Genomic DNA, 14,528 nt, shown 5'->3' on the forward strand with positions numbered 1-14,528 from the left:
ACAGGACAAGATAGGACAAAGTCAGCATGGTTTCCTTAAGGGAAAATCCTGCCTGACAAATCTGTTGGAATTCTTTGAGGAGATTACAAGTAGGATAGATAACGGGGGTGCTGTGGATGTTGTATATTTGGACTTTTAGAAGGCCTTTGACAAGGTGCCACACATATGAGGCTGCTTGCCAAGTTCAGAGCCCATGGTATTACAGGAAAGTTACTAACGTGGTTAGAGCATTGGCTGGTTAGAAGGAGGCAGCGAGTGGGAATAAAAGGATCCTTGTCCGGTTGGCTTCCAGGTTGGTTCCACAGGGGTCGGTGTTTTATGCTGTATATTAACAATTTAAATGATGAAATAAATAGCTTTGTTGCCAAGTTTGCAAATCATATGAAGATTGGTGGAGAGGCAGGTAGTGTTGAGGAAACAGGTAGGATGCAGAAGGACTTAGGCTGATTAGGAGAATGGGCAAGAAAGTTGCAGATGAAATACAATGTTGGAAAATGTATGGTCATGTACTTTGGTAGAATAAATAAATGTGTGGACTATTTTCTAAATGGGAAGAAAATCCAAAAATCTGAGATGCAAAGAGAATTGCAAGTCTTTGTGCAGAACACTGTAAAGGCTAACTTGCAAATAGAGTTGGTGGTGAGAAGGCAAATGCAATGTTAGCATTAATTTCAAGAGATCCAGAAAACAAGAGCAGGAATGTGATGCAGAGGCATTATAAGGCACTGGTGAGGCCTCACCTTGAGTATTGTGAACCGTTTTGGTTTCCTCATCTTAGAAAAGGTGTGTTGGCATTGGAGAGGGTCAGAGGATATTCACAAGGATGATGCTTTTTACACATGAAATGGATAGAAATAGATTTTAATTTAAAATATTTAGAAATAATTAAACATATTAAATATAGTTAGATGCATAAAACTACTGTGAGTTAGTGGTGCTAGAAAGTTTGTGAACCCTGTAGAATTTTCTCTGTTGCTGCATAAATATGACTGAAAATGTGATCTTCACATGTCCTAAAACTAGATAAACGAACACAATTACATAAATAACACAAAACATTAATGCAGTCTCGAACAAGTGCTCACAACCCATTGGCATAAGGGATATTAACATCTTATCCTGTGCTTTTAAAAAAAAATTTACTTGTTCATTTATTTATTGAGAAAAATGGTCCAATATTACATGCATTTGTGGGGAAAAAGTATGTGAACCTCTGGGGTAATGCCTTCTACAAAAGTTATTTTCAGTCAGGTGTTCCAATCAATGAGATAAGATTAGAGGTGTGTGTTGTACATGTGCACTATCTTATCAAAAAAAGGCACACAAAGTAAAGGATACATAAATAGGTCTTTCTTGAGAATCTGCTCTTCTCAGGAAAGCCCTATTTATGTGCACCATGCCTCGATCAAATCAACTTTCAGAGGACCTTAGAGGAACAGTTGTAGAGTTGCATGAAGCTGGAAAAGGCTACGAAAACATTTCTAAAGACCTAAGTGTTTATCAGTCCACTGTAAGAGAAATTTTCTTCAAGTGGAGCAACTCAGTACTATCGCTACTCTCCCTATGAGTGGGTATCCTGCAGAGATCACACCAACAGCACAATGTGCAATACTGAAGGAGTTGAAAGAGAACCCATGGTTAACAGCAAAAGACCTGCAGAAATCTCTAGAGCTTGCTAAAGTCTCTGTTCATATGTCCTCTATAAGAAAAATACTGAACAAGAATGGTGTTCATGGAAGGAAACCACTGCTGTCCAAAAAAGGAAAACATCGCTGCAGGTCTCAAGTCTGCAATGTTTTTGGGACAATGTTCTGTGGACAGATGAGACAAAAGTTGAACTTTTCTGCAGAAATGTACATTGCTATGTTTGGAGGATAAAGGGCACTGGACAGCAATACCAAAACCTCATCCCAACTGTGAAGCATGACGAAAGGAGCATCATGGTTTGGGGCTGCTTTGCTGCCTCAGACCCTGGATAGCTTGCAATTGTGGAGGGAGCAATTCATTCAAAATTGTATCAAGAAGTTAGACAATGAAACCACAATAATCCGAAAGACGAGTAAATGAACAACAGAATAATCTGCAAAGAAGAACCTTTGTGTTTTGGAATGGCTGTGTCAACGTCCTGACCTTAATCCTATAAAAGTGTTGTGTAAGCAAGCAGTTCATGCAAGGGAGCCCACCAATATCCCAAGGTTGAAGCAGGATTCAGGTCCCTAAGAACGAGCTGATTCTAAGCCGGTGCCATTGACTGAAGCATCGCAGGAAGGAATGGATTAGCTGTCGGAGGCTGTGTACTCAGCGAGTTGTTCTCTCTCTCTCTCTCTCTCTCTCTCTCTCTCATCTTTCTTCAGTTGGTGAGATATTTCTGCCAATTCGTGAATCACATAACTCAGGAAAAAAGTGGCGCAAAAAACTATTAACACTGTAAATTAGCAGATTGTTTTGTTATGTCTCCGCTCTTGCTGTGAAAGGGGACACCTCTTTTTCACTATATCAGGAAGTGAGACAGCCTGTGGTATGTCGAATTGCCGAGTGAATGATTCATGGTCTTTACTGGGAGCCTTGCTAATGATGCTTTTTTGCGGGTGGGTAAAGGTGGGTGAGGGTCGTTGCTTTCCTGCTGCTTGTGCATGGGAGGGGGCTTTGGGTTTTAACGTTCTTACTGTTGTTCATTCTTTGGGGCACTCTTCTCTTTTTGTGGTTCTCTGTGAAGAAAGGAAATATATACATTTCTCTAATATTAAATGGAAGTATTGAACTACCCTCTGAAGTGATAGCTGAAAAATTTAAAGTTGTTGACCCTCTCCACGTCTGATCCCCTGATGACGATTGGCTCATGGCCCTCTGGTTTCCTCCTCCTGAAGTCAATAATCAGTCCTTTGGTCTTGCTGACATTGAGTGAGGAGTTCTTGTTGTGGCACCACTCAGCCAGATTTTCATTCTCCCTTCTATGTGCTGATTCATCACCATCTTCGATTCGGCCAGTGACAGTAGTGTCATCATCAAACTTGAATATGGCATTGGAGCTGTGCTTAGCCTCACAGTCATAAGTGTAAAGTAAGTAGAGCAAGGAGCTAAGCACACAGTCTTATGTTGCACCCATGCTGTGGAGGAGTTGTTGTTGCTAAATTGAACTGATTGGGGTTGCTAGTGAGGAAATCCAGGATCCAATCACACAAGGAGGTATTGAATCCAAGGTGTTGAAGCTTATTGATAAGATCTGAGGGAATAATGGTATTGAAAGCTGAGCTGTAGTGGATAAAGAGCATCCTGATGTATGCATCTTCACTCTCCAGGGCTGAGTGAAGAACAAATGAAATGGCATCTTCAATGGACCTGTTGTGCTGGTAGACAAATTGGAGTGGATTCAAATCATTTCTCAGGAAGGAGTTGGTTCATCACAAGCCTGTTGAAATTCTTCATCACAGTGGATATAGGTTCTACCGGCCAACGGTCATTGAAGATAGCTACCATGTTTTTCTTAGGCACTGCTATAACCGAAGCCTGCTTGAAGCAAATGGGTATCTGAGATTCCCAAGGTGAACATCCCAGCCAGTTGATCAGTACAGGTCTTTAGTACTTGGTTAGCTACCCTATCTGGCCAAATTCTTTCTGTGGGTTCACCCTCGTGAAGGATGCTGTCATGTCAGCCTCAGAGACTGAAATCACAGTGTCATTGTGGGCTGTGGGAGTTTGTGAGGATACCTCCATGTCTTTGACCATCAAAGCAAGCATAGAAGACTTTGATCTCTTCTGGAAGTGAAGACTTGTCTGCTATGTCACTTGGTTTCACTTTAAAAGAGATATAGCCTTCAAGCCCTGCCACAACTGTTGAGCACCTTTCAGTGATTCAAGTTTAGTCCAGTAATGCCACTTTGCCTGTGAAATGGCTTTCTGAAGATTATACCTAGACCCCCTATTTCTTACTTGGTCATATATAAGGATTAGTTCTGGAACCCTAGGATGGATTTCTAGGCAACTCTTTTGTTGCAGCTGTTTAAAACACTTGGAGTGTTGTGTTCAGTTCTGGTTGCCTCATTATAGGAAGGATGTGGAACCTTTAGAGAGGGGGCAGAGGAGACTTACCAGAATGCTGCCTGGACTGGAGATATCTGAACATCTTGTGAGGACAGGTTGAGCAAGCTTAGGCTTTTGTCTTAAAAGTGAAGGAGGAAGAGAGGTGACTTGATAGAAATGTACAAGATAATAAGTGGCATAGATAGAGTGGACAGCAGGGTTGAAATGCCCAACACAAGGGGGCATGATTTTAAGGTGATTGGAGAGATGTCTGAGGTAAGTACTTTACAAAGGGGTGGTGGGTGTATGGAACTCCCTGCCTGAGTTGATGGAGAGGCAGACACATTAGGACATGTGCAGAACTCTTAGATAAACACAGAGATGATAGAAAAATGGAGTCCAATGTAGGAGGGAAGGGTTATATTGATCTAGGAGTAGGTAGGAAGGTTAGCACAACATCGTGGGCCAGTGAGCCTGGACTGTGCAGGAATGTTTTATTTTCTTTTATTAAAGGCCTCTAGACATGCATTTCTCTGCAAGTGGTAGTATTTTCTTTCCCTTTGCAATTTCAAAACCCTTCATAGTTTTGATGGCCTCTGTTAGGTCACCCCACAGTTGTCCTTTTGTTTAAGGAAAATCACAAATCACATGAATGAAGTTCATGAGGTTATAAGGTTTATAAGGTTTGTGCAGCTGGTGTTTCAGATAGCGACATGAGAGATTATTTGAAATTTTGACGATTTTGTGATCAATCGAAGTACAAGTATACATAACAAGAATATATGTAGGGCTGGGTTCTGCTGGTACTGACCCACAACCAGGAATTGACGCCCACGATGCCTGCCCTCGTAGGCCTTGTTTCTCCAGATATGGGGTGCTGTTCCAGCTGGGTCTCCACATTTGAGAGCCATTACACAAAGAGATGAATAGGCCTGAGTCCAACCCTGATCACTTTGCCTCTGTTAACAGGTTTTAAACAGACACTTAAAAATTACTTGAAAAAAATTCATTATATCTCCATATAGGCAACTTGATTAAATGTGTCTTAAGTTTATTCACTTTTTAGAGTCAGGGCAGTTCTGGAAATGAGAGTAGTATTATTAATTCCTGTGTGATGAGCCTCTGTCTTGAACAGCTGAAATTCTTCTTCTGGAGCAGTTGATACCACATGGGCAGATTGACAATAGGATCATTAGACAAAGGAGCAGAATTTGGCCATTTGCCCCAATAAGTGTGCTCTTTCATTCAGTCAGGGCTGATCCTTTTTATCTCCTTCTCAGCCCACCCCGCAGCCTTCTCTCTGTAACCTTTGATGCCGTGACTGATCAGGAACCTATCAATCTCTGCCTAAATACACCCAATAACCTGGCCTCCACAGCTGCCTGCAGTAACAAAATCCACAAATCCACCACCCTCTGGCTAAATAAGTTCCTCTTCAGCTCTGTTCTAAATAGGTGTCCCACTAACATGAGGATGTGTCCTCTGGTCCTAGACTTCACCACCATAGCAAACATCTCTACATCCGAACTATTGTGGCTTTTTAACATTTGATAGGTTTCAGTGAGATACTCCACCCCCATGCAGTGTTGGTCATTGACATAAGTGATGCATTTCAGTGTACATGTGACAAATAAAGCCAACCTTCACTGTACATGTGGGTAAGATGTTCCAGGACCTAAAACTAGAGAGAAAGAAGGATTGTGACATATTTTCAAACCAGCATGACAGAACCTGGAGGTGCTGGTTTTCTTATAGATCTGGTTCCCCGACCTTGGTGGTGATAGATTTTTATTGAAGTAGTTTCTCAGTCAGTTTGGACTGGTTGGTTGGGAGGGAATGAATGTCAAGTGGTTGATGTTGTGTTGATTAAATGGATTTGCTTGGTCCTGACTAGTGTCAAAGTACCAACCAATAAATAAATAAATATTAGATAAAGTATACTTGAGAGTTTCTGCAACTGCTAGAAGCCTAGAGCAACCACACACATACAAAATGCCTGAGGAGCACAGCAGGTCAGGCAACATCTATGGAAGGAATAAATAGTCAAAGTTTTGGGCTGAGACCCTTGATCAAGAATTGATGAAGTCTTGGCCTGAAGCATTGACTGTTTGTTCCCCTCCATAGAATAAAATAACTTAAGCATTTAATCTTTGCTAGGGTTATTGCACTGGGTTAGTGAGCTGATCCAATTGCACATGTGCTACATAACACATGAGAGCTCAAAGTTCAAAGTAAATTGATTATTAAAGTACGTGTATGTCATCATTTTGTGTAGATGGAGCTCATCAGCCTGGGAAGGCAGTCCATCTAAGAGAGGGAAAACTCTGACTTCAAAGCTCTGCTGCCTTTCGGCCATACCCACTCATGGGAAAGGCTTCGGGAGTAAACCCTGAGGACAAATCCAGAGCTGGAGTCCCTAAGGCAGTCCAATGTTGCCTTCAACCTCGCTCTGGAAACTCCTGCGACATCACTGGTGCCAAGCTGTATTGGCCCTTGCCCTTCCCTTGGACAACATCAGTGGCGTGGAGAGGGGAGACTAGTAGCATGGGCAACTGCCAGTCTTCCATACAACCTTGCTCAGGCCTGCGACCTGGAGAGGACACTTCAAGGCTTTCAAGGTGCAGATCCTTGGCTTGTGAGACTAACGGATGCCATACATATAAAATACACTTAACAAATTACATGAATATAGTGAACATAATTATAAGAATACAGTAGTAAATCATATAGCATCTCAATGATTAATGGCAATTATTTTGTTAGCTTAGATTGAGAAAGAACCATTAATATTATTTAGACAAATTTTAATTATACATATTGTCTAAAAGCTGATGTTTTCCTTATAATTCATGGCTTTGGTAAATTATGCAAAAACTTTTTAATTAGTTGAGGATAGTAAACTTACGTATCCTCCTCTTCTGCTATTCTTTTTAATTGTATCATGGAAACAGAGAGAAAAAAGAAATTAAGTGTCAAGGAACCATGTTAATAAATAAACAATATATATCTAGCTTCTAATAGACGGGATTGAAACCTTAAATATTTTAATTGAATTAGCCGGCTGCAGAAGTGCAAGTAAATCTTTTATAACAGTAATGAAAGGCAAACCCAATTATTAAGTTAATGCAAATTCTATATGTATTCTTGCCACCACAGCAATGCAGCATTTTGATTTATCTTCATAATGTTGATCTGGATGGGGTGACTTTTCAAGGTCATGGCTCAGTTAATGAATAATAATCAACAACATATATTGGAAACTAGTATGCTAACTGGGGCATATCGTTGAGCTGAGAATCTGGCATATTTCATGCTTGATAGGTGTTGGAAACTGGATGGAGATGCCTTATTTCTATTTGTATATTACTGACAATCTTGCAGTATGAGCTACAATTTATTACCATGAAGCAAAGCTTAATTGCTGGTTAGGCATCAAATTTGTTTTGTAGTCGCTGTTCAACAGTTGGATTTTAACAGTCTTCAGATGATGGATTACCATAGACTAGATCATATTATGCCTGGGTTTACAGCCATTTTAATTCCTCGTTTTCAAGAAGCACTGATTAATATGCAACATTTGAAGATGTATAATGCCCTCAGTCCAGAAGTTATTTTATCATAGGCCACACTCAGATAAACAACTAGGCTTCATGTCAAAATAAGTTCCCAATAGCAACTTATGTTTCTGACTTTTAAATGTTTCCTTGTAGATGAAGAAGTGGTAACATTCTTTGACTCCATAAGGAATCCTTGGATAGTTCCCAGGCCTGGATGCTCTCTGCCTGTGCTCCTCCATCTCACCTTATCCTGAAATGAGATAATCTCACAATCAACCCTTAGCAAACAATTCCAATGGTCTTACTTAACACTGGGGCAGCCACGGCCATCTCTCGATTCCTGCCAAGCTCCAGGGAGTCAAAATTCCTTATGCCTCATCCAGCATTGAGATGCAAGCTCGTAATTGGTTTCATTTCTAGGCCACCTTGGTATGTATGAAATTAATAACTGGGCTACCATTTTCAACATGTGTTTAATAGAATCCAGAGAAAATGAGAGGTCTCATATTGGTTTTGATGGTAATAGTAGTAATTAGAGCTCATTGAATTAATCTCTATTATGGTTGATTACCTCCATGAAAATGCTTTGAGGCCTAAATGCCCTGCACCACATAGCAGGTACTGCAACTTTTTGTCAAATTTATAATTTTGATTGATACTACTTTAAGAATTGTATCATGTGACCAGTCACCTTTCTCATTGAATCATTGTTCTAGCAGAGAAGATTCCAGAAACTTGGCCTACGTCTGTTCCCAGGATGTGGTTTTCCATCCCAGGACATCAGAGATGTCCCCCTTTTTCAAAGAACAGGATTTCCTACCTTTCACTGTTGATGCTGCTCTCACCCGCATTTCCTCCATTTCCTGAACATTTCTGCTCAACGCATCTTCCAACTGCCTTAACAGTAATAGAGTTCCTCTTGTCCTTCCCTACCACCCCATCAGCCTTCAGATTGAACACATCATCCTCCACATTCCAGCATCTCCAAAGGGGGATCATTCCACTAAACATATCTTTACCTCCTCCCTCTGCTCCTCTGCTTTCTGCAGGGATCACTCCTTCCATGATTCCCTTGTCCGTTCGTCCCTCCTCCCTAATCTCCCTCCCAGCACTTTTCTCTGCAAGCGGCCCAAGTGCTAAACCTGCCCATACACCTCCTCCCTCACCTCCATTCAGGACCCCAAACAGCTCTTCCAGGTGAGGCAACACTTCACTTGCAAATCTGCAGGGGTCATCTATGGTGTCCCGTACTCCTGACATAGCCTCCTCTTTATTGGTGAAACCATTTGTAAATTAGGGGACCACTTTGTCGAGAACCTCTGCTCCATCCATCACAAGTGGAACTTCCCAGAAGCCAAACATTCTAATTCTAATTCCCATCCCTGTTCCAACATGTTGGTTCATGGCTTCCTCTTGCGCCAAGATGAGGCCACCCACAGAGTGAAGAAGCAATATGTCATATCCGTCTGGGTAGCCTTCAACCTGATGGCATGAGTATCAATTTCTCCCTCTTGTTACAAAATATCCCCCTTGACCTCTGACCTTTATCTCTTCTCACCTGCTGATCACTTCTTCCTGGCTACCACCCATGTGGCTTCATCCATCATCTTCCAGTTAGCTTCTTTCTCCTCCACCCCGCTCCCCCCCACCTTTTTAGTCTGGCACTTTCCCTCGTCCTTCTCAATCCTGAGGAAAGGTCTTGGCCCAAAACATCAACAGTTTATTCATTTCCATAGATGCTGCCTGACCAGATGAGTTCCTCCAGTATTTTTTGTGCATCTGAAGACTTCCTTGTGTTTATAATAGTGAAATGGTGCCTGCTGCCTGTAAGTTCTTTAACAAATTATGCACCTTTACTTGTTGATGAAAGTAAGCACCTGTTCACTAATTTATGTGGGAATAAGGGAAGACGTTGAGACTTGAGGTTAACATTGTTGGTTTTATGAAAGCAGAAAATTTAGATCCTTTGCCTGATTCAGAACACTGTACGGCAAATGTGAATCCCTCTCAACCGAAATAACATGGGAATGTGCATGGAATAACATGGAACTGAGTGGTTCAATTAATCAGAAACCAAAATTGCTGGATTTCCAGGCCAGTGATTTAGCTAAAGAATGGAGACAGTGGAGACAAGCTGGAAATGGCAGTTAAACCAAGCCAGCTGAAAGTAAAATGTAATATCTCATTGGTGACATGAGAAAATAATTACACTATACAGAAGGGCTGTAAATGAGATCCTGCAGAAAGTATTGGGTAGGTTATTAGCACATTGCAATTCATTCAGCAATGAAACAGTTGATCATTGTACTTTATGAAGACCCATGAGTCACCTGCCAATTATACTTCGCACCTGTGGGAAGCTGGCCAGAATTGCAAATCAGAGAACACCCCCTCCAACTCTTGTTTCTGGCAGACCTCACTAGATATAACACTGAACATCCTGACTAGTCTGCAAGTAAGTTGTGTTATGCATTAATGACAGAAGGAGAAAAGCCTTGGTCCATGGACCAAGTCTTCCCTGGAGACCAGAGGTGGGGAAGGTCAGCAACATTAAATTCCTTGGTGTTATCATTTCAGGGGTTCTCTCCTGGTCCAAAACATAAGTGCCATTATGAAGAAAGCATGTCAATGCCTCTACTTACAAAGAAGTTTGTGAAGATTTGGCATGTTATCTAAAACTTTGACAACCTTCTATAGATATGTGGTGGAGAGTACATTGACTGGTTACATAATGACCTGGTTTGGTGGGGTGGAATATGGTAATTGTGTTCAGTGATGGGAAGGGCTTTACCACACCCATCATGGATAAATCCCTCCCCACCATTGAGTGCTGTTGTAGGAAAGCAGCATTAAAAACCTCCAGCATCCAGGCGAAGCTCTCTTGGCACCGCTGACATCTGGAAGAGGGTACAGGAACCTCAGGTCCTGCTCTACCAGGTTCAGAAACAGTTATTACTTCAACCATCAGGTTCTTGATCAAAGGGACAACTTCACTCACTTCATCACTGAACTGTTCCCACAACCTATGGATTCACTTTCAAGGATCTTCATCTCATGTTCTTGATATTTATTGCCTGTTGTTTATTTAATATTATTATTTTCATTCTCTTTCTTTTTGTATTTGTACAGTTTTTTGGGTTTTTTTCACATTGTGTATTGTCCATCCTATTAGGTGTGGGTTGTCATTGATTCTATTGTCTTCCTTGTATTTACTGTGATTGCTCTCAAGAAAGTGAATCCCAAAGTTGTACATGAGGACATATATGCACTTTGATAATGAATTTACTGTGAACTTTGAAAGTTGTTATTGATATCTGCAAAAGTGCCCAGGAGTGGTAATAAAATGGTGGGTAGCACATAACTACAATTTCTAGATAACAATGTTTAATTTTATTATGGCCATGTTCATATACAAACCTATATTAATTAATTTTATAGGTTGATTCAAAGGTGCAAAAGCTATTGCCTACTTAAGGATTCAATCTGGAAAGATTAAATGTTATTATTCATGACAGCATAAAAAACAACTATAAAAAGAAAATGCTGGAAACTCTCAACAGGTCAGGCATGATCCGAGTGTTTCCAGGACTTTTTGTTTTCTTTCAAATTTACACATATTTTAATTTTTATAAAAAATTGCTTTGGAATTGTTTCATTAACAAGAGTGGCTCTGCCTTTAGATTTATGAAATCACAGAATTTTATAGCACTGTGGGACATCATTTGAATCACAGTAACAAATGCATGTTCCAAGGAATGTGAAGGTTAGTGTTTAAAATGGATACATAGTCTCAAAAGAACAAAGACAGTTCAGGAAAGGTTGTTATTTGATCCTGATAACTCAGTGAAAGCTCTACTGAATGCAATCATGTTCTTTCAATGTTATCCATATTTGAAAATGTCTTTGATCATTCTGCAAGATAAGGCTTCATTTAGAATAATGGGTCTTACAACATGTCAAACATTTACCATTTTCATTGACAATATCCATGGTATTTTAGGGAGCAAGTGCTTACATTTGTTTACATTTACTGTCAAGCCACAGTGAATTTGCCAAATATTGCCTTGGTTCAGTGTGGTAATTAAAATGCTGATAATATAGTGATTGGTATCATCATTATAAATATAATTCTTAATTTAATCTTAATCAGATATAGGTGCACTGATCACACCATAATGATGACCACAATTTAATCACACATCAGATGTTTGGAGTAAGTATTTTTGAAAAATCAGAAAAAATCTGTACATTAACACAGAGAGAACATGAGCTTTCATTGCCAACTAAAGCAAATAGGTAACAATTGCTTACTTGGGTGTGACATTATGGAGACTGAAGAGCCCTCAATTGAAAAATTCAATTGCATTGGTCAATTGATAAAGCTCAATATAATCAAAAGTCACTACAATGTGACTGCAGTCAGATCTCATCAGCCCAGCCATCCTTTATGGGCTTGACTGACAGGTACAAAAAGGGGAAAGGTGAACATCTAAATTCCTAAATATTCTGCATGAGACGTATAGTTGACATAATTAGAGTAATTACAATAGTCTGGTAATATGAAGTAAGTGGCTGTGGTGTTTATATCCACAATGAAGACTTGTATCAATCTTCACATTCTCTTGGGAGGCTGGAGTGACAGATTGATGCTATCAGGCAGAAGACAGGTGAAACTGCAAAATTCACAAGAGAGTTAGATGGTGCCAAGCCTTCACAAAGCAATGTGCTCCATAAAACCAAACTAAGTGTGAGATAATAGAGTGCACCCTCTGTTTAATTTGGAGTTTTATAGTAAATAGCTTGTTTTTCTCTTTTATTAATATCTCACATGTATATTTGTAATTGATTTCCTGCTTGTGGGGAAAAACACAACAACATTCTTCCTTAATGTTGGTATAGTAGAATTAGCAACTGGTTCCTGATTAATTATAACTCAGTGGGAATAAGAAAGATGATACTATATTCAATATACCTTATTCAGATTTATTTGCAATGCATTAGCACTGGTTCAGTATCCAAAATCAAATTATGAGTGCTTTCCAACAAGTAAAGGATAATCAGATATTTAGAACAATTTGAACCACATAGAGAGACAGACTTAATAACTTCCATCACTTGATATTATGCACTGAAGTGTATCTTAAAGTGCAGGCTCAATGAAGAGCCACACTCCACCCATGTGCTGTGACAGATTCAGTCTGAATCCAAACCCCATTGAGCAATATTAATAAATTTAAACTTTAAATTTAAACTTGAGAACAATTTTGCAAAAATTAGCAGAGTAATCTTAAAGTCCTGAAATATGTAATCTTTTTAATGTAGCCTATGGAAGTGATAGTCTCTTCTGTCATACAGACAAGCCCCTGGAATCCAGGATGCATCTGGCCATGAAGACTCCCCTCCAGGCTAGGTAAATCTTGTGCAATAATTCCAGGAGGGATATAGGCCTAGTGTGATGTTGTTACGGTTATTGTGAGGTTTCCTTTCAGTGCACAATTTTCTGATTTTACTTTAAATTTTCACATTTTTGTATTGTACCTTTTTTTAAATAGCCAGTTAAGTTTAGCTTCTAAGTGATTTATCTTCGAAGCGCTTTAAAAGTTGTGGGGTAATTAGCCCTGTCTCAAATTTTTGATGGGTTCAAAGTTTAGAGGTAGAAGTTTCTGGACAAGATTTTGTAACTCTGATTTACTTCTGGTATAATAAGACCATAAGCCCATAAGATATAGGAACAAAATTAGGTCATTTGGCCTATCGAGTCTGCTCCACCATTTCATTATGTCTGATCAATTTTTTTCTCAGCCTCAGTCTCTTACCTTTCCCCCATATCCTTTCATCCCTGACCAATTAGGAATCTATCAACCTCTGCCTTAAATGTACATAAATGCTTAGCCTCCACAGCTGCCTGTGGCAATGAATTTCACAGATTCACCACTCTCTGGCTAAAGAAATTCCTCCTCAGCTTCGTTCTAAAACTACTCCACACTATTTTGAGGCTGTGTCCTTTGGTCTTAGACACTCCCACCACAGGAAACATCCTTTGAACATCCACTCTATTGAGACTTTTCACCATTCAATAGTCTTCAATTAAGTCACCGCTCATTATTCAGAACTCTAGTGATTACAGGCCCAGAGCCATCAGATGCTCTTCATAAAACAAGCCATTCAATCTGGGAATCATTTCTGTAAACCTCCTTTGAAGCCTCTCCATTTTCAGCACATCCTTTCTAAGATAAGGGGCCAAAAACTGCTCACAATACTCTAAGTGAGTCCTCACTACTGCTTTATAAAGTTACAACATTACATCCTTGCTTTTGTATTCTTGTTCTCTTGAAATAAATGACAACACTGCATTTGCCTTCCTCACCACAGACTCAACATGCAAATTAACCTTTAGAGCATCCTGCACAAGGACTCCCAAATCCCTTTGTGCCTCAGACTTTTGAATTTTCTCTCCATTTAGAAAATATTCAACTCTCTCATTTCTTCTACCAAATTGCATGACCATACACTTCTGGACACTGTATGCCATCTGCCACTTCTTGGCCTATTCTCCTATTCTAAGTACTTCTGTAGTCTCCCTATTTCCTCAAAACTAGTGGTGTCCCTTGTGGAACACCACTAGTCACCGGCAACCAACCAGAAAAATTCCCTTTATTCCCACTCTTTGCCTCCTGCCAACAGCTACTGCTTTATCCATGCTAGAAACTTCCCTGTAATACTATGGTATTATAACTTGTTAAGCAGCTTCATGTGTGGCACCTTGTCAAAGACCTTCTGAAAATCTAAGTACACAACATCGACTGAATCTCCTTTGTCTATCCTGCTTGTTATTTCTTCAAATATTTCCAACAGGTTTGTCAGGCAAAATTTCCCCTGAGGAAACCATGCTGATTATGGTCTATTTTATCATGTGCCTCCAAGTACTTCAAAATCATATCCTTAACAATC

This window comes from Hypanus sabinus, chromosome 2 (assembly GCF_030144855.1).
Source record: "Hypanus sabinus isolate sHypSab1 chromosome 2, sHypSab1.hap1, whole genome shotgun sequence".
Taxonomy (NCBI): Eukaryota; Metazoa; Chordata; class Chondrichthyes; order Myliobatiformes; family Dasyatidae; genus Hypanus; species Hypanus sabinus.